The sequence below is a fragment of the Thunnus albacares genome, chromosome 1 (genome assembly GCF_914725855.1).
Source record: "Thunnus albacares chromosome 1, fThuAlb1.1, whole genome shotgun sequence".
NCBI classification, from domain to species: domain Eukaryota; kingdom Metazoa; phylum Chordata; class Actinopteri; order Scombriformes; family Scombridae; genus Thunnus; species Thunnus albacares.
Genome location: NC_058106.1, coordinates 5,486,240 through 5,506,010, shown reverse-complemented (window position 1 = coordinate 5,506,010; position 19,771 = coordinate 5,486,240). Strand labels below are relative to the sequence as shown.

Genomic DNA, 19,771 nt, shown 5'->3' with positions numbered 1-19,771 from the left:
TTTTTTTTTTTTTTTTACGATCGTCACACGCTACGGATAATTGCACTGTTATTTTCTAATCATGATTGGGGAGACATCAGGGGCCCCCGCTGCGATGCTCCAGCACAAACAACCCCAATTCCTCCCCAAAAAACTGACTTCCCACGGCGAGTAATACAGTCCAAGCCCCCCAGTAAAACCCCACTCGTGTAGCCTACTATAAGCTGCACAGTTCTTCTTACCTTTTAAATTTGGCGAAGCGCCGGGTAACTCCTGCGCGTAAACGATGCGTTGTGAGAGATAGTGTTCATTGAATAATGAGGCATGTCCATATGGTTTGACCGGATCATATTCTTGTCGGATGACGGGGGTGTTGAAAAGTGCGCTTCGGACCTGTTAAAGACTGTCCACTCCTCGATCCTGTCCCTACAACTGCTCCCTGCCGCGCATCCTGAGTTTGAAATGAAAAACACGGCTTTATTACTTGTCTCTCTTCTTGCTTTTTTCTGTCCCTCTCTGTCGCTGTCTGCTAAAGGTAAACGTTTGCATTGATGCCGATCGCCAGGCATCAGCATATTCCCTTCATCTTTCAGCTTGGACTCCCCCTATCTGGTAGGTGAAATGCATTGAACCGTTAAAAAGGCACTCCATTGTGGAAAGCAGAGCCGACTGACTGGCTGGATACAGCCCGGGTCTTGCGGTATTCGCCGTTGACGGGGGTAAAAAGCAGCTGATGAGCCCCGCGGTGAACAGAACCACGTTTTAAAGAAATAATCCCCTCATCGTTACATTTCTCCCGGTTTGGTAGCCGGGAAGAAAAGCAGAATCCAAGCCACCTTAGTTTGTTTCTGACCTTGAACTGCCCACAAACACTCTTTTATTTCAAAATCTGCCCCTTGTACATAAGCATTCACACACAGCCAGCCTCGCCGCTTAGACACCGTGCGTTTAGGAAAAATTGGCTTGGATAACAAGCCCTCCGTGTAAAGACACTCGGGTCACAAAATTACTCCAAAAAGTAGAATTCCTTACCTTTAAAGTGAACTGTTTCGAGTCGTTTTCCTCTTCTCCTCGCCTTAAAAAAAACTCCAGGATAAATGAGTGTTGCCTCCTGTGCGTCCTGAGCGTCAGTCACCGCTTAAGAGAAGTAATGAGTGATAAAAATGACGCTCATCTATCTGCACTGTAACCTTGTGGCGTATTTAATGTAAATAAGCCCCGTTGTGTTGCCAATCCCCGTGCATACAAACGCAAACCGCTCCTCAGGGACTCGCTTTTGCCTTTTTTTTTTCTCTCAATGTATTGACGATTTATTTTAGTGCCTGGGAGCGCAATAGGGAATGAACATAATTATTTGAAAATATGATACATCAATAATGCGACAAGTCCAATTTGTGAATGAGTGCATTTCTACACACCTCTCTGAAGAAATTTGAAAGCGCACGTTTTTTTTTATCTGCAAAAGAAGCAAATAGTTTTTGTTTTTGTTTTTTTTTGTGTTTTTTTTTTTTTTAGATATATATTTCCAACAGGAGCTCTAAACTTGAAGTTGGCACAACTTTTTGCGAAGCGTTAAAAAAAAAAAAAAGCACACGACAAAAAGACGTCCCGCATAGGCCGGACTCTTTCTTGCAACTAAAACGTTCCTTGTAGGATGGTTTTGATATATTATGCTTCTATAGGGGGGTGGAAGAGACTGAATAATGCAATTATAGATTCAGTGTCCCAGCGTTGACAAAAGACAGGGCTTCAATAGAGGCTTTGTTATAGGATTATATAATGATTATGGGGTAATTGGGAACGGTTTGGTAATAATAAAAAAGTATCAAGTGCTCTCTTGCACGGACAGCTTGTTTTCTATAAGTGTAAGTGCATGAGTAGAGGAGTGTGATGAGACAGACGGACAGACACAGAGAGGGGAAGACGGTGCTGCTGACAGCTAGTGGCAGGATGACGGCAGACAGCCCCCGATTATTCAAAATGTCGAACCGAGAGACACATTAATGCCACTGACTGAGATGCTATCGAATGGCCCCAGAACCGGACATGGGCCCACAATGGAATATCTTGGGGTCATATTCATAACAGCCCTGTGCGTAACCCCCCCCCCACCCCTCCTCCCCCTCACCCCCCCCCCCCCCCCCCCTCCCCCGCGCACACACACACACACCCCTCATCATCATCCTCTCCCCTCTCCACTCCACTTGTGCCATGCTGTATGTGTCAGAGAGAGAGAGAGAGAGAGACAGAGAGAGAGAGACACACACACACATGTAAATGGTCATTCTGACAGACAGCACATGACATCCATCTGTGGGTAAAGTAATCCGCACCTTACAGCATTATTTTTAATTTTTTTAATCACATTTAGGAATTTACTGCACTTTGTTCACAACTTTTCTTTTCATCATTATTACAATTCAGATAAAATATTTACTCATGTTCACTATGTATTAAGATAAAAGCAGGTTTAATAAGTCTATTTTTTTGACTCTTGATAATTGATAAAAGTCTCTACTTATATATTTATGCTTGATGAGTCAGTTTGTGTGTGTGTGTGTGTGTGTGTGTGTGTGTGTGTGTGTGTCCTGTGTGAGACATTAATAGATAGCCTAAATAGCTGCTTTCTTCCCCTTCCCAGACAAAACATATCTTCCTCTTTAAAAGATACCCCACATTCATTATGCACTATGAAAATCAGATTCTCATGCTGCTCCTTTAAATGGTTATATGGAATTCAGTTTGATGCGTATGAAATTCTTTTCTTCTTTCCCTTCTTTTTTTTTTTTTTTTCCTCTTGAGCATTTTCCAAAATAATAATAAAAAAAAAAAAAAAGTTTTCCTCCTCCTAAAGAAATTAGCATAACCATTCCCCATCAATAATATGGCTATCTCTATGGGAGTGATAGCAGCAAGCAGTAGGGGTGTTCCTTTTGCCGATTCTCCATGGATCAACAGCGCGTCCTCAGCTCCTTTTGAACTTGTTATAGCAAGTCAAGTGATTCTTTATCGGCTGACAGGCCTGACAATGCATCGGGGATGGGAAAGCAGGTCAAAAGGAAGTTGCCATATGGACTTAAGCATGCAAATTTCCAACAATACATAGCAGTGAGGGTTGTACTCTCGCAGGCACACCACCATATATGTGTGGAAGTGGCCACGCAAAAGTGTTTACCAGCCGTATTGTACACACTGACACTGATCTCAATGGCTTAAATTAATTGTGTGCATAGCAAGTAGCATGGAAGCTAATTTAAGCTGTTTAAGGGTGATGGGGCTTTTAAGGTGATAAAAAAGGCAAATATATGAAAATAGAATTGATTTTAATGATACTAGTGGTTGTTATTGCCTCCTGATGATCACTGACGAGGGACTGAACTCACCTTTATGTTAACTGAGGGGATTATAAATAATGTTCAGCTGCACTTTTATAAATAAATTAATGATATTTATATGGGTTTGCAGGAAAGTGTGTAGTTTTATCTGCCGTTTAATGTTTATAACACTTCATCCAAGTCTAAATACAAGTCCTTAAGGCTGCTACATGAAACCTAATGTGAGAGAGCACATTTATGAATTGATTTTACAGAGTAGCGTATGTGACAGAGAGGAAAAGGTCTGACGTTGCTTTACTGCAACAGGTGCAGCAGCATCACATCAGTACTGTATGTCTGGTAGATCTGATAGTGTTTTACTAGCATTATAGCTTCTAAACTATGATGACCAGTCTCATGCTTTTCTGTTATTGATTATACTTCACCGAATAAATTAATGTCGCACTTTATAATGTTTTTCAAATTGGGGTCGATACAGTTATGGTGCAAAAAAAAACAAAACACTAGTAGCGTCCTGTGTTTTAACCTACTGATTGTCCGGCATGCCGTGGCGTTCCTTTTAAAACAAATGGAAACTGGTAAGCAAGGCAGGGAAGTCAATATATCACGGAGAGAGAGGATTTCTGCTGGTGCCGTGCTTCTTGTATATCTGTTCAAGTGTACGGCCTGTGTTTTGTGCGAGAGTGTGTTTGTGCTGAAGGGATAGGGAGGCAGAGGGAGTGTTGGCCGGCAGTCCTGGGAGGGTCATCACTGCCTTATTACTGCCATGTTAGTGACTAGCAGCTGAAGATGGCTCTGCTCCCTGCCCCTCTGCTTGGGAGTCATCCAAGACAGCGTGCTCCAAAAACAGACCGGCCACTGTTCACTTCTCAGATAGATTAAGATGTTATTCCACTGCTCTGGCCATCTCTCTCTGTCTCTCTGTCTCTCTCTTTTTTCCCCCCTCTTACCAGTCCCAGATTTACAACATGCCCGCCTGTCCCTCAATGTCTCCAGAGGCCTTATTGCTAATTTCAACTATTAGCGGGTAGACACAACAATCTTAAGAGCATGGGAGCAACATGATAGCAAGGTTTTCATGCTGTTGTCTGTACCGGGTTTAGAGGGGAACTACCAAAAAAAAAAAAAAAAATGACGGGGAGAGTCTGTGCATATGGCAAGTGTAGCGTGTGTCTACATGTTTGTGTCTTGTGTGATGACTGCATGCATCTTTAAAGCCAGATATTGTGCCCAGTTTATATTTAAATGCAAACACAGCAGAGACTTTGGCTTCCCCCCCAGAGGAAAAGAAATGCTTTTCTTTACTTCAAATTGAGTTTCTCAAAGTCTAATTTGTAGCAACCCTTTGATGAACAAAATGTTTTCAGACTATCCTGCTTTAATGAAAAGGGAGTGAGCGCAATTTTAAACAATCCGAAAGCTCTGAACCCTCTGTGACTGTAAACTTTAAAAATTAAACTTTAGAATTTGTATCAATTACACTTTCATGTTCTGACAGGGCTTCAATAAGAGCCAGGAGCGCCGGCTATGGAAAACGTTTACCACACCACATTCATTTCCACCGCAATCGCCTCCTCCGTCGGTGACATCAATCCCTCATGTGAAGCTTTTTTTTTTTTTTAACGTTTTCAACAAATACACGCTAAATACACACTACTGTCTCAGGCTCTCTCTCCCCTGATGACTGGGGTCAATGAGTGTGCATGTTTGTCAGCTCCGATCGTTAATGAAACGCTCGCACAAATACAGCACGGGCAAATATTTAGAGCCAAGCCTGGAGATTTCATCACGGACAAATCTGTGATTCTTCGGGGAGCCGCTGTATTTCTTTATTTGCCAGGACAGAGCGTATACTCAAGATCAAACTTGTCCGGGTTTTGATGAATGTGGAGGAGCAGGAAGTATACTGCCTTTGACTGATAACCAGTGTGATTTTAATCTAAATCATATGAATCAACGTCTGCCCAGAGCAGAAATAAAATATATCTAAATGAAAACATCTGACTCTAATTGATTAAGAACAATGTTCTGCATAGTAAGTCTAGAATATCCTTGTTTTGATACTGATTTGATTTCTTTTTCATCCATGACTCAGGGAAAACCAACTGCTGCGTGTGTTGGTGTATGTGTCTGTATATCTTTACCTACCTTTACATCCCAGCCACACAGCTAAACATCCCATTTTCCCAAAAAAAACAAACACCCAGAAAAAAGAGAAGTTTCTTTAAGAACCATTAACCGTCTTTTTCCAGATACTCAAATACTCTTATAATCATTTGGATGGAAAAAAAAAAACATCTCTCTGTTGCACGATATAAAGGATTTTTAACACGTTTCACACCATGAGCCTCTTTTAAATAATCCAAGCAAAGACGATAGCCGGAAATGAAATATCTCCTTGCTCTGTTTGTACAATGTGAACCAAAAATTAAAGACACAGTGACAAAGATTGCCACATTGCCAAAAGTGTTGAACAAATGGGAAGCTTATTAATGATGGGTTACTTCCCTAGTTAGAGCCATGAGTTGACAATTAGGACAGCACTCAAAGCCCTCACTCTAACCTCCAACAGTAACATGTCACACTGCATCTTCACAAAGACTCACCCCCCAGCATGCACTCAACTCACTCGCAGTGACAACATCCTTTGGGGAGGGGGGGGTAAGGGGGGGGGATCTAAGCTTGCTTCCAGATTTGACTCAACTTTTTGATCAGTTTATCAGTCAAATATTGACCTTAGCTTTACAGCAAAGACTGCTTCTCTCCTCCGGAGTGGAGCTCTACCGCTCGCTGTCTCCTGTCCTCTCACCTTTCCACCAGAGTCCATATTTCCTGGATAGTATGCCATCATATTTTACTATTACCTATCAATTGGTTTCTAATCGCAGTAACGAGGCAGCTAGCTGGCTGGTGACAGAGCGCTAACGGCCTCGCAGGGAACATTAAGGAGGCCGGGTTATGCTGTGGGACGTTAACTACCTACAGGCGCTGGCTAATGGCTCCAAATGACCTCCTCAGTGGCTATTAGCACATAATTAGAACCTGCAGACCAGTGGTGACCTCCGCCGGACACACGTGATTATTCCTCTCCCCCCTGTGTTCTCCTTTACTCTCCTGCCCTCTCTTCTTTCCTTTCCCTTTCTTTCCTTTCCTTTCTCAACCATCCTCTTTCCACTCCTTTTTCGTCCATTCCTCCTCCTTCTTGTCTCCTTTTCTCTAATGCTCTGTAGGATTACATTGACTCCCTGGTGGGAAGACTACCACTAAAATTAATCTCTTTATGGTGCCCCAGTACAAAAATACTCCACTATACTGTAGGTCCTGGGAAATTGCATTAAGAGAGAATATTCATTGCTGCACTCATACAAGGTCTGATTATTGGTATAAGAACGGTTTCAGTGTCAGAGTAAATTTAATCAGTTTTTTAAAAGCTTGCCAGTAAGCGTTGCTGCTTAAGGCCCTTTTTACCTTGCTGACAATTGCCAGCACCTCCTTGACCTGATTCAGCAGCACTTCCGTAAATCAGCAGATAATACAGCTCCGCGGTGAAAAGAGAAGCTAAACGGCAGATAAAGTGCAAGGTGCTGCCACACCACAAAAGGGCTCAGTCACACTAACCTCTGTGTACACTTCAGCAACAGTCTCCCGTTACCCAGAACAAAGGAGATGCTTTACTAGGTTAGTGTCAGCTCAGGAGCAGCAAGGAAACAATGAGAAAACAACAAAGGAATGTGCTGATTTTTTTGTGTGTGAAGGGAAAATGCAACACAGTACCAGTGCCTTAAATTATCAGTGAATTATCTCTGAGCCTGTGGGAATTATGTGGGTTATTTGTAACAAGCAGTCAAGGACAAGTGGGCCTTGTGTTACAACTGTGAGATGAACACTAAACACAAAAAAATTCCTGGCCAACATCTATCTTTCCAGGCCATCTTCTAGCCTTGGAAATAAGAAAAAAGGTGCGTTTGGTCAATTCACTCGAAGATGAGTGAAGCTGGTGAGGACATATAGTAGAGAGTAGACTGGACAAATGCTACTGGCACCACCAACAACACAATAAATACAGCTGTTGTACCCTTGACCATGTCACAGGCTTGGCATAATAGCACAGCATGGTAATGCTGGAAAAAGAGCAATAGTGCTCAGTCTGCCTGTTGTGCAGCTGTACAGTCAAAGTCTTCAAGCAAAAGCCCAGAGGACCCAACCAGAGCCAAAGCAGGTCAAGGATTCACGCCTTGGTTCAAGGTTGGGTCTCACTAAAATTGACGGTATTAGAAAATGTTGAATGGAGCCTGTCAATGACAAGCTGGAGTCTACACAATGGACAGGTCAAGTACCAATTAAAAGCCAATTTGTTTTCTATAACATCTGTACTGCTGGTTTGTAGCAGGATGAGGTTCTCAATGCTAGCTTAAACCTACAGTTCTGGCAGCTCAGCAAGTTGAGCTAGTTGTTGCAAGTTTGTTCCGCTTTGGGACTGTAGTTGGCAATCTAACATACTTTCAAAAGCAAACACAGTTACATTTTTTTTAAAGCCTGCATTCATTATTTTTGGTCACCTGGGGGCAGCCTAACAACCTGTAAACACAACACTGACATATTATCATCTTATAAAGTTGATAAGGCGAACAAATTAGTTACGGAGCAACGTAGCATACCATTCATTCCAAGTTGTTTTTCTGACCACCTGATGAATGGAAGTGTAATATTCATTCACTGGCTCTTCAGCTAAATGCTTCACTATTTTCACCAGCTAGTTGCTAACTTTGTCTGCTGTTAAGTAGCGTTTATGCACATTGACAAATACCTTGGTGGATGTTTGGGAGACAAAACATAATTTTTCATCTGCTGAGGCGCTGTCCATGGTGTTGAAAGGTGTGCTCAGTAGATGTGCTAAAAGCTGAAATAATTGTCCCCCATCCTGATGAAAACACCTGTTGTGTGTGTATAAGTGCATACATGTGCGCGTACATGTGCGCGTGCATGAACGTGTGGTACACTTAAGAGCTCCGGTTTGGGGGTTTGAAAATATGGTCACCCGAGGTAAAATCTTTCAAAAACATGTCGTTTGTCTAAATTCCTGGACTAATATGAAACAAATTCTTAAGCTGTTTCAGACATTAGTGCCATCTGGTGGTAGCATCAAAAAAGACACTCAACATTCACCACTATCCTCCCATCAGGTCCCACCACAGTACACACAATAAACAGACTGACAGCACCTGACTGACAGCACCAATGTTTTGTGGACTTTTTCTACAAAAAAATAAGTAAAAATTCTAAACACCAGGGCTTTAACAAAAACAGAGACATATTATTTCAGGTGTAGGGTTGTTAAAAAGCAGCAAATGCATTCATTTACCTACTCTCTCCTCATGACAAGTTTTCTTCTGTCAAAGTTTTCCCTTTTGTTGCCCCAAAAACAGAAAACTTATGGTATGGAAATATACATTCATAGTGCACAAATTGACATATTTGTCCATCCATCATGACCACATATTCCATAATCCACAACATGAGATACTTCCTACAAAGCCTCCACATCCGTGATACACCCTCCACCATGGCTGCATCAAAGATCCTCTCAGGTCAGACCTGTGTCTCGTACAGTGCCCACCAGAGGCTGAAGTCTGCCACTGCAGGAGGGTGGAGTGCGGGGGTGGGAGCCACAAGACGCCCATGTGAGGCCGAGCCAAGAGGTCTCCAGAGTATTCAGACATCCCAATTTCCTGTCCTGTGTCACCAGGTCTTAAGAAGCCGTTTTGGACTGTGTCATGAGTTAGACACACGCACACACACACACACACACACACACACGCAGACATATAACCGCAGTCCTCACTGAATTAATTTGTTTTCATTTGCCCTCTGTCAGCAGTACTTGGTTTTTTGCTGCAGAGAGATCTCTTAAGCAAAGGTCCCTCTATCTGCTTGTTGGATTTCATCTCCCAAATCAGTCCACTGCTGCTGCTGCTGCTGCCATATTTGCTTTTTTTAAGATATCAGGTCAAACACCCGTAAACCACAGTGTCCTGAGGAATCGCACAGTGGACACATTCTTCCTCTCTGGCATAACATTTCACATATGTACAGCACAATGGTACACCATGCAATTATATTAAGAGAGGAATGTTGCAGTGTGGTTGATGGTAAGTATCATGGCCTCAGTGTGGGCCAATTATCATGGTGAAGGCATTGTGTCCAAAAATAGCCTCTGGTTTGGATGCTGTCTTGTTTCGGAGAGGGTGGGGGGGTGGGGGGGTCCAGCCGAGTGTGGCACAGCAGCTGTGCAGTGTGCCGGTCAAATGTTGGGGATGCGCACTCAAATACCCACACACTCATGCACAGCCAGATATGACACATAACCAATGATACGGTGTCATGCAAACATCTATTCTTATGTGTGTACCTACATATTGATGTCATCGCGGTGATAAAAACATACAAACACCTGGATGCTCATGCACACATGCAAAAAAAAATAAAAATTCTAGTGCACGGACACAACTACAAAGGGATGCATGTGAAGGAATGAAAGCTTTAACCAGTAAGAGAAGAGAGATACATTGGAAATTGCACTTCCATGTCATCCATTTCCAGGAGATGGCCGCAAACCCCTGGACACACTTAATCAGGAAAAGGGCACACCTCCGAGTATCCATTCTTTTGTAATGGCATTACACCACACAAGTAAGATTTAGAGATCCCTTAATGTGCCCGAGTCTTCTGCATAAAAGTATATACAAAGGTTAATATTGCAATAATATGTTCCTGGAGGGCATTGTAATCATTATCTCTCTGGTGGTATCAATTAGAAGCACTTTACTGCAGGTAATGACTAAGATTCCGGTACAAAATGACATTATTATTATTATCACCATCTATAATTTCAGAGTGGATACACAAGACATGGGAAAAAAAAGAGAAGCATAAGTTCAACCAAAGGTAGGCTTTAAAAGTGAGAGGACTTTTACTGTTGGACTCGAGGAAGGAAACTGGAGGCTGGATGGCTGATTCGAGTGTATGCGTGTGTGTGTGTGTGCGCGCATGTGCGTGTGTGTGTGCGCACAAGTGGATGTGCTGGAAGTTTCAAAGGGCCAAATAATACACAAATAAAAACGTGCTTCCTCTTATTCATGGCTCGACTGTCTGTCCCAGTTTCCTCAAAGCAGCTTGTGTGTTTGCATGAGCGCATGTGTTTGTGTGTGTATATCTGTAAGAGAGGGGGACCAAGCGAGAAAGAGAGATAGGACTGAGAAAGAAAGCTTCAACAACCTGGCAACAAATATTTGCATTCCTCAAAGCACGGGAGTATTGTTCTTTGCTCTCCTCTATTTATCCAGAGAGAGAAAGAGCGGGAAGGGGGGGGGGTTGGAAAAAAAAAAAAAAGTTAGAAACGTCTGAAAAGTTGTGTATTTGTGTGTGTTTGTGTGTTGTGACCTTTGCGCTTAGCTCCAAACATTCATAACGAGTGCTCTTCCCCTTATTGACCCTCTCATCAAAAACATGAATAATTGAGGAGTAAAAAAATGCTCTTGGTTGTCCTGCTCGGCATTAAGCACAGAGAAGCAGGCCCTTCGACTTTTGATTTAGCTGTTTTATATTTAATAAGCACACACAAGAGCCTCCGAGGCGCCTTTTTTAGAAGAATTTAATTGGACATCGGTGGCATCCATCACACGGTTGTCATGGCATTGACCTTTCCACAGAGGCTATTCATAACCAGGAAGTTACATGAGCCCGGTTTCTGCCTACTCTGTCACACCCACCACAATGACGCTCTATCAGTCACAGCGTCGTCCAGCTGATAAACCTCAGATGTGTTCGCCGACAAACAAATTCGCTCATCGTCGCTAATGTTAAGATAATATTGAAACTATGCTTCCTATTGTTTAGCAGAAGCTTCCGTTCTGGGTTGATCTCTCAACTGTACTGTTAATGGTAATTATTATTCATAGAGGTATGGACCCTACAAGTGCATGCAGCTTTAATATGAATGCCACCAAAGGGCATGGAGCCCAGGGGCTTTAATCCACTAAAAGCTATGGAAAAATCCCAGCAATGTTAAGCAATGACTGATGGAGGACAAGATATTTGGTCAGTGTGAAAAAAATCATAATAGGTCCCTAAACTATCAGCTTAGAGGAAACATAGATAAGACGCTAAAATAATTAAAACTACAAGATCAATTTAGGCCAAGGTATGCAGTGTGCCACAGCTCATGATGGAACTCTTTACCCACTGAATTAAAGAGCTCCCATTATCATATTTGACCCTAATTCATACAAATATATGGTTAGAGATGTTTAATAACGTCTGATTTAAAGTTATAATCCTACAGCTGTGTAAGAAGTGCAACAGAAGAAGAGCAACTCATGTAGGTGTTGGTGTTCATCTCAACAGAGCATAGGCTGAGAGGACTTTCATACCATAGTTTTATCAAAGATGACCATGGAAAATTGTAATGGAAATTTGAATCCAGTAAGTGCATTTCCATCCACCTGTTTTATGTGAATTGGCGATGTGAACCAAAAAACAAAAGAAAACAGCACAATGGAAACAGACTTAACAAATAAATGATGGTGTACATGAAGCATGTGACCTATTTGTCACTCAAGCTTCCACAGAAGAGACGAATAACTGCGGCAGATGAAAATGTCTGATTTGTGTGGATCGATGACTGTAACGTTCCCCAAATGAATACATGAAACAAACAGAAATATCATATTTTCGTCATGTTTTCCAGCATTTGAGGTTTAACTTGCTGACAATTTTTTGCAAATTTAGTTAAAATTTGCACTAGATTTGGATGTAAACTAGCTAGTGAAACCTACTACAAGATAGGCAATTACAGAACGCTAATAGCAGATCAAATGGCTATCGTTGAAAACATGCTGGCAATAAATAGTGTCAAAAATTGGGTTTGTTACAACGAAAATATTAAAGCTGCATGACAAACTTGTTAGTTGCTTATTTCCGCATCAAGCAGATACGCAGTACGCAGCTAGCTGATGAATGCTAGTCCAATATTCAAGCTCCTTTTAGCTCTTTTGGTCTCCTGACAGAACTATCTAGCTTTAGCTGGTATGTTCACTAGCTAGTTGCTACATTGGTCTGTCTGCTGTTTGGTGCAGGGCAGGTAGTGTTGAGTGAGTTTGTCAGAGCTTTTTTTTGTGGCTGCTGCCTGATACAAGTGTGATGAGAGCGGAGATGTAAGATCAAAACAGTGAGCTAAAGATGCTATGCTCTGTGGCGCTGAGGGTAACTGCAGAGTCAGCTGATAATTCATCGCTACAAGTGACCTCTGTCACATTACACACAGTCATCTGACTCATTAACTAATATTATTTTAATACAAAAATATTGATTAGAGCAGCTTTAAGATTAAAGATATTTCAAACTGCATCTGTATTTTCAAGACACCTTCAGATCTCCAGAAAAAACACATCACAGCTGGACTCGCTCCTGATTGGCTACTTCAAAACCCTTCTAGACTGAATCGAGCCAGTTTGGAGCATTTGATCTGGAAAACCTCCAGTCAGCAAGTTTATTTCCTTTGAATTAGATGATTTGCTGACGTCAGCCAATCAGAGTATTGTGACTTCAGCCTGTGAGTACACTCAGATGTGTTCAATAAATATGCTTTTGACTAAACTACAGGGGGTAGACAAATTAATGTAAACACTTCATGAAAAAGGACTTTGAAGTAAGTGAATCATCACTGCAAGCTCAGCTACAAAAGTGGATTATACAATGTTGCACACCAGCTAGCAGTATTAGTCAATCCCTTACACACTGTATATACACTCATCAGGTACACCTGTGCAACCAAATGCAATCCAATACAACAGCCCTGCCATAAATTCTTCATTTACGAAGCTTATACATTTTCACTTTTTGTTGACATTGTCAGGACATACATGAGGGGAGCAAAATATTAGGAACATTTTTCAATATAATACACTCCAATACACCACCACCACCACCACCCACTACTACCTCAATGATAAAAACAAAGTAGAATTATCATTTTTCTGACAATATCAACAAAAACTGAAAATGTATACACTTTGTAAACCTAGAATTTATGGCAGAGCTGTTGTACTGGATTGCATCTGGTTGCACAGGTGTTCCTAATAAAGTGGCCGGTGAGTGTGTATACTTATATATACTTATATATACTTGTATATAAATTCTATATACACTGTGTATATATACATCTGTCATATCCCTGTTGGTTAGTATCAACTTCCTCTTTATCTAAGCAGTTTGCCTGTGTTTTGTATATGCTGTCATTTTCAAGACTGCTCCGCCATGACATATGAATAGTTTTGTTGACCGGCACACCTGCAGTTTTGGGCACTGATGATTTGGTCCAAACTCTGTGAGCCATCACATGTTGCTTTGAAAACTCACATTTCAAAAGCCAGACCTTGTTTATGGCACATAAGGTGTTTATCTTACCGTCCACCCCATGTATGTGTATTTGTGAAACATCATGAAGAACATTATTCTTATGCTGAGCCACATTTAAAAACAAAATAGTGCAATCAGAATAGTATGAGACTGTTAAAGCGTCATGCTGGGGTGAAACAGAAGAACAAATAGAGTGATAAAAGGCGACAGGACTCAGATGCACTGCGCACTATAGTACATGTATACAGAGAATAGGTCGACATTAATAACGTGGCTCAGTGTGCTTGCTATTTAGGAACAAATGATGATCACCAGATTCAATCCTGGAAACACAAAACTATGTCATACACCCCTTCTTCTACACAGAATTTTCACTGTAGTATGTGTCATGGTGAATTGAGCGGGAAAAGGGGAACCTGGACACTGATAATCTCTCTTTTAGAAAGAGTTCATATGTCTCAACTGAAGGAATCCTAAGTAAATAGTCAGGGCAAGTTGAGTGATGATCTTTGTGGCAACAGAGCAAAGGGCTGCGAGTCTGTAATGTTTAACTGAGCAATAACAACAGAAAAGAGGGAGTTATAATCTTAAGTGTCTCCTATATTGGCGCAGATGAATCTAAAGTTAATACGAACAGGGGCGAGGTTATAGCCCCTTCCTGAACGGCGCCGCAGCGCACCACGGCACAGCGGAGCCCGGAGGCAATAGGCAGAAACATAAGAGAAATGGAAAGGCTGAGCAATTCACCCAAAGGGATTAGATTTTAAATAGATATCAGCCCATATATGATTCCCTCTTTCTTCCTCTCGTCTGTAAGTGGGTGTAATTTGGAGTACGTAATGAAAGAAAAAAGGAGCTATAGGTTAATCTCATTGACCTCCACACTCTGGGGACGACGGGTTATAGCTAGGAGATATACACCCATCTCCCCTGCCAGCTAGCTCTGCCTGCCCTCGGAGAGGTAATGAAAGTTGGGGAAGTGACTCGGTGCACGAGGGAGTGTACATGTTCGCATGAGGAAAAAGAGAAAAAAAAGAACGGGAAACCTGAAGAAAGTGGGCCTACTTTATTAACCTTATTAGAGTGAAAGAAAGGCAGTAGTTTAAATGTTGTGGAATAATGAACATCCACCCTAAAACTGAATTTACATAGTGATCTTGGACTACTTTGGTGAAATGTGACTGCAGTTACTGAATTGACCGAGCAACAGTCTGAAGCCGCTCCATCAACAACAAATATGATTCTTGCTTTAATGTGTTTAATCTGGTGAACGTTTCCCTCGTACAGTGATTAAATGTATTTTTTAAACAGCTTTCTACATTGAAGGCCTTGGTATTCTTCGTCCGAAACCTCTGACGTCATTTTCGTGACTTTCCGAAACTGACTATCCACTACAACTGGCCAGGTGTGTAAAGGTGTGAAAGTAAGGATCAGACTTATCTTTCAAGCTCTCTGATGTATTTCTTCACACAACTTCCTTCTTCATTTTTCATGTGTACAATCTGGTGCAACACCAGAGACTGTCGCCAAGACTACAAACACACACGAAAGACAAAAAAAAAAAAAAAAGACAGGTCTTGGAGAGAGACTGGGGAGGCAGTGTGATGCAGCCAGGAGGAGGACACTGTGACAGCAGGCGTTTTACACTGTCTTCAAGTGTGGCCATTCAGAACAGGTATTAACACTTTTTTTTCCTTTAAACGCAGTCGGACGACCTAGTTTGTTTTGAGCACACTGAAGCCTTAAGGCAAGCCAGAACAGCTTTAGATTGTTCTTTTTTAAAATTCCTGTATGGTTTTAAACCTGTCTTTAAATTCAGTTTCATGTCGGTTAGTTCTTAGTGCAGTTTAGCTTTATATGGTTTCAGTTTTGTTGCAACAATTTTTTGCTAGAGGTCGTGTTTTCACAGCACTTTTTGCATATATTTGTAACAACCAGATTGTATTTTATTTTCAGCTCATTAAACGTTGGAACACCTGTTTTCTTGCAGCTCGAGTTAAAAGCACCTGCAGACTTACCGACAATCTGAATTGAAACCGTTTATCTCGAGCTATCTCAAACTGGACTCCAGAGTGTTCAACATGAGCTGATGATTTGAACTCTAGGACATCATCTATAGGTTCTTATACTGTATGTAGCAGCTTTAGTAAGTGCACAGAAAGACGAGCAAGTAGCCAAGATTCAAAAGGGTTGGCATGTGTCAAAACTGGGAAACAGGACAGTGGCGCATCTTAGTGCCAAGACAACTCCAGTATGTGTGTGTGTGTGTGTGGGTTTAAATAAAAAACGGTGCACATTTAAGTGTATTGCCCTTTAAACTTGCTCCTTCAATCTTGTGTTCCCCAAAATAAAAAGGAAAAATAATGTAGGGCAAATATTTGTCAGCTGAGTGGATATAACTTCCATTGACAAAGATGCACGCTGTCCAAGGAATATTCACATTATTCTTCACCCACACCCACAGCAGTGGTATACTTGGGAGTGAAAGTTATAGATGATGGTGCACCATCTTACTGCCCTCAAACTGAAACCTTCATGTTATTGTTTTTTTAAATCTGATAACTTTGGTCCCCTGTCTCAAGAGCTCCAGTGTGATGACATCACTGGTTGAGGACTTGGTCCTCAAATTTCTATGTCCTGAGGAGACGTGTCCTTTACAAAGAATGTGACATTACTGGGGAAGATTTGGTGTATATTTCAAATGTCCTTTCGACATTAAAGTCAGCTCTTTGTGCTCTATACAGATAACATACCCTGTTTCCCTCCCTTTCTACTGACTCAACTGATGATGACTGTGCATGTGTATGTTCACTGTGGGTCATTATGGCATGCATGCACTGTTAATGACATATAACGTATATGTAGACCCTAAAGGTGTGCATGTGTAGGTATTAGCTGTCTGCGTGTGTGTGTGTGTGTGTGTGTGTGTGTCTGAAGTCTGGGTGGTTCAGCTTGTCCCTTCAGTATAGCAGATAACCTGCTCTGCTCCTCCACTCTGTCTGACTTTGTAACTATATCTGTCCTTACCCTCCCAGGGAAATAAATAAAAGCTCTCCTGCTACTCCCACTACATAAAGGCAAGGCATGCCTCACATAATCGTTTGAGACCGGGACAAACTTGGCCCATTGATATCTGTGTATTTATTACGCCTATGGCAATATAAGGCAGGGCCGAGTGAGATATCAGCTTACCCAGAGAGCTGTGAGAGAGAGAGTGAGTTTAAGATAAAGGATATTTAATATCCAGTGCACATCGGCAGGAGCCTAAGTCTCTAATAGCACTTGGGGTTTCTGAGCAGGTAATGCCTTCATCTTTGTCTAAACACACTTTTATGGACTTTAACTGTAATGATATAAAGAGAGAGGGGGTCACAGATAAATGTAGCGTAATGGCTCAAAGCCGAAGATTAGCCATGTATCCTGTCTGGGGGATAATGCTTCAAGGCAGTTCCTCCAAAAGGTGTTATCTCCCGCCGAAAGAAAGACGAGAGAGGAAGAAGCACACACGCATACGCACACATACCCAGACACATATATTAAATAATAACCTGCTCTTCTTTCCTGTGTTTTTTTTCTCTCCCCCCCCCCCCCTCCGCCTTTCTTTTAACAGCGCTTTGCATTTTGTCACATTGCGTTAGAATCAACGGCGGCGGCGTTCGGGCTGTAATGAATCTGTGAAGCCAATGTACATGTACATCATTGGCGACAAACATTACCAGGGCGCCTCCTGTGTTCTAGGACACATTACCTTCGCTTATTTGGTGTCTAAATGATAATGAGCATTCAAATGATAGCCTATATCATTTAGATCTGAACATGAATTAAAAAAAAAAAAAAAGAAGCGATGCGTGCGTACGTTCACACAGCAGCACTTGAAGGCCATTTAGAGAGCTTTTTTTTTTCACAGATCAATCAGGTGGCCTCTACATCCATTAAAGTGGAGGATGAATCAAACAACAGCTACATAGTTATATGGAAGCGTGAGTGAGGGAAAAGAATAGTGTTGTTGTCCTAATTATGCACCAAGGTGATGCATTATTTACCGATCCAACATACATCGGCAGGGCTGGATATGAGTAAAATAATTTATGACAAGATCCTTCCCTTTCTCTCCCCTCTTTTCTTCTTCTCTCTTTGTCTCTCCTCCATTTTTACCAACCACCCCCCCCCCCCCCCCTTCTTTAAATCAAACTTCAATAAAATGTGCCACCCATATTCATTTTGCATGAGGCCTCCCTGAAAAACATCCAGGATGGTGAGATCTGTTATTCAAAAATTATTCAGACAGTACAGGGTCAAAACAACAAAACAGTAGCAAGGAAGAAGTGGCGGCCCCTGAGACTCTATAACTCACCTTGGGTTACTGCAGCAGCCTTTAAAAGAGCAAGACAGACAGAGAGAGAAAAGGTTAAAGGAAAGACAAGCCGCCACCCAAAAGAAACCACCCTGTCCAGATAAAAAAAAACATTCAATCACAGAGGAGCAATTACTAGATTTCCTGCTGGAAGTACAGGTTTCCCATGACCAACCCCCCCCCGCACCAACTCCTCTTGATTATCCAAATCCCTATTGCTGGCCTCTTGTTTCTGCTCTCATCTTTCTGCTAGTCTTTCCCAAAGCCACTTCCATGACCTCAGGATGGACCTCGGGATGGACGTGAAGCAGGTCTAAGGGCTTGATTAGATTTATAAACTCTAAAGCCAAACCTGCACCTGCAAAACTGTGTTTATTCTAGGACTTTAATGACATAACTCGAGGCAAAAACACTGTACAGTCTCATCTTTGTGATCTTTGACCCTCTGAATCAAGGTCATGGATGCAATAAATGAACTGGATATTGTGTTCCAAGATTGTGGCCCACTCATTCCGGAAAAAAGTTGCTGAACAGGCATATATGACAAAAAAAAGTACTCCATGTTTTTGTGGCCAGTAGAGCATGTATATTAAAGGCTTCCTCTGGCTGAGCTGGCTCTTTGAGACTTTTTAAGTTTTATTTATTCTAATGGCTGAAATTGTGATAATACAAAAAATTAGTATTGGTGAGGCACTATTTAACAACATTGCTTTTGTAATGACAGTGTAAGGGGAAAAGTATTTTTGGGCCAGTGGGCATCAAGTGACCCACAATCCAACTGTGGCCACTGCACCAAAATCACCTCACAGCCCGGCGCTGTTACTGAGGGCTGTGACATGAGGGCTGTGTTGACATAGCAAAGGGCAGCTATACCTATGGCCCTGAAGAAAAGAATGACAGACAAGGAAAATGGTTTCTTTACCAGGTACTTAGGTGATTTAGTATTGCCAAGTCCATAACGACAGGCAGCTTGAAAGACCTATTTTAAAAAGAATGGTCAAATTTGAAGTAGAAAGGTGATATATCTTGGCTTCTAATCCCTAGTATGGGCCAAGCTCCAAAAACAATGGATCCTACATTTTCCATAATGCAACTTGATAGCATCTTTTTGATAGAGCCTGAATGTCCATGTCTTTCAAACTCCACATCCTCAGTTTATAACGCAGGCTTTTTATTATAGCCAAGCTGAGGTAACCCTGATGACATCATGAGGGGTTATTTTCTCAGACTTACTGTAACAAAGCTCTTCCAGTCCCTCAGTAGACATACAGCTGTTTTCGAGACTGGCCTCCCGAGAAAAACGACACAATAGGTCATAATGTCAGTCGCCAAAGACAACCTATAGTTAGGTTTGAGTGACAGACGCCATCCAGCAGCTGTAGTAATTAGTACCGCGAGTTGGGGCAGTTTTTTGAAAACTGTAACTACGATTGTTGTGGTGTTTACTGTTGCAATGATGACAGGGTTGCATAACTTTAACACCACGTTTCAAGTGATCATTTTAACCAAAACCATGATCTTTCCCTAACTCTAACTGAGTGGTTTTTGTGCCTAGACCTAACCAGACCTTAACCACAACGTTGTCGCATCATAAAACATAATTGTTTTTTAACAGTGATGTGTAACGATTTGGAAAGGCGCAGACAAATGATGTTGTCCTGCCAATTACTGCTGATAGATTAGAAAA

General features: G+C 41.7%; 1 protein-coding gene across 10 annotated transcripts in view; it reads right to left on the bottom strand.

Moving 5' to 3' along the window:
* The window catches only part of znf536 (zinc finger protein 536), a 366,331-nt gene that overhangs the window by 232,988 nt on the left and 113,572 nt on the right, over window positions 1-19,771 (bottom strand). The window contains exon 1 of one of the 10 annotated variants that reach the window (XM_044360043.1): window positions 1,012-1,410. The exons of 8 other annotated variants lie outside the window; for them this stretch is intronic. The gene's annotated coding sequence lies outside the window, so the exon portion shown is untranslated. Of the gene's footprint in view, window positions 1-221; window positions 790-1,011; window positions 1,411-19,771 lie in introns of those variants that run through there. One more of the 10 variants, XM_044359840.1, reaches the window with a different exon arrangement.